The sequence below is a fragment of the Rhamphochromis longiceps genome, linkage group LG3, assembly GCF_057381845.1.
Source record: "Rhamphochromis longiceps isolate RC_006_pf linkage group LG3, R_longiceps_female_GT1.1, whole genome shotgun sequence".
NCBI classification, from domain to species: Eukaryota; Metazoa; Chordata; class Actinopteri; order Cichliformes; family Cichlidae; genus Rhamphochromis; species Rhamphochromis longiceps.
In genome coordinates, this window is record NC_140559.1 from 72,149,294 (window position 1) to 72,150,698 (window position 1,405).

At 43.4% G+C, this 1,405-nt stretch overlaps 1 long non-coding RNA gene across 1 annotated transcript; it reads left to right on the forward strand.

Annotated features, from left to right (window-relative positions):
- The first annotated feature begins 327 nt into the window (after nucleotides 1–327).
- On the forward strand, nucleotides 328–1,405 carry LOC146676690 (uncharacterized). Its single transcript, XR_014910687.1, has 3 exons — nucleotides 328–784; nucleotides 916–1,054; nucleotides 1,295–1,405. It is a non-coding gene; the product is annotated as an uncharacterized LOC146676690 (long non-coding RNA).

Consider the following 1,405-nt stretch of genomic DNA (forward strand, 5'->3'; position numbering starts at 1 on the left):
CTGACGGCTGTCTGAAGCTTCAGCTGGATTATCCGTTTTCATGTTTGATTAGAGGTTTGTGTGTGTGTGTGTGTGGGTTTTTAGCCACGAGTTGTCCACGATAAAGCATATTGAATGGCCTGTCTAATATTGTTAGAATTCTCCTTTGGGTTAGTTTCATTACTCAATCGGGACATTTATTTGGAAAAAGAAAAAAAGAGGGAAAAAAAAGAAAAAAAAAGAAAAGAAATAAAAATAAATAAATCCTCATAGTTTACATTTACAAATATCAATACTGAATGTTACGTCCCTCTGCAGCTTCTAATCGTCTCAGTGTTTTCAGCTGGTGCTAATTGGCCACACCTAGTCAGGTGTGGATAAAAGCATACCTGAGGCAAGCTTCCCGGCAGTGCACTAGTCTTTGCCTTGGTGGCACCAGCCATTTTAGCCAACCTGGTTTTCCATTTTAGGATGAAACCTCTTCTCACCCACACTCTGCTATTCATCTCTGTTTTTATGTTGCGGCTTTTGAGCCGGGTCGTAACACTGAAGATTACAAAGATCAACATTAAGACCAGTCTGTGCATTCAAAGCAGTGACAGAAAAGAGTGTGGGGCATTAACCCCCACTCACTTCACAGTTCACGTTCACAGCGAGCTTCGTCGAAATTTACAATGAGACCCTGAGGGACCTTGTGTTCACCGGCAAGTCCAGCAAGAGACCTGAGCATGAGATCCGCAAGACAGCCAGCAACGAATTGACAATCACTAATCTCACCTATGAGCGGGTCTCCAATGAGGATCAGGTACAGCAGACAGACATCTGTAGCTCAGAACAAATTAATTTCAAATCTGCTGACAAATTGTTACCAAACTTTGAAAATACATCAAACTTTATCGATGCTCTATGTTTTAAAACGTTCCCTCGTCCTCTCAGGTTCTCCGTCTGATTGCTTTGGCCAATCAGAATCGCTCCACTGCCCAGACAGCCCAGAATGACCGCTCGTCTCGCTCCCACTCAGTCTTCCAGCTGGATATTGAGGGAGTTAATGCCGGCAGGGATGTCAAGTGCAAATGTATCACACTGGAAGTACCAGCATCAGGAATGTGGTTTCTTCTTTTTGGATCTATAATATTTAGTCTGGTTAGTTATTGTTACTGTAACCAGTGCAAAATCTGCTCTGATGACTCAACGTTAATGTTTGAGCCCCTGAGCGCTAAAAGAAGTGTTTTGTAAAGTATTAAAACTACCTTTAATGGAAGGAAAAACGGATCACTGCTTCCTATAAGAGTTGGTTTTCTCTGTGTGTGTGTAGCCACTCTGTGCCTGGTGGACTTGGCTGGCAGTGAGCGAATGGTGAAGAGCCAGTCTCAGGGTGACCGTTTCAAAGAGATGACCGCCATCAACAGCTCACTGTCCAACCTGG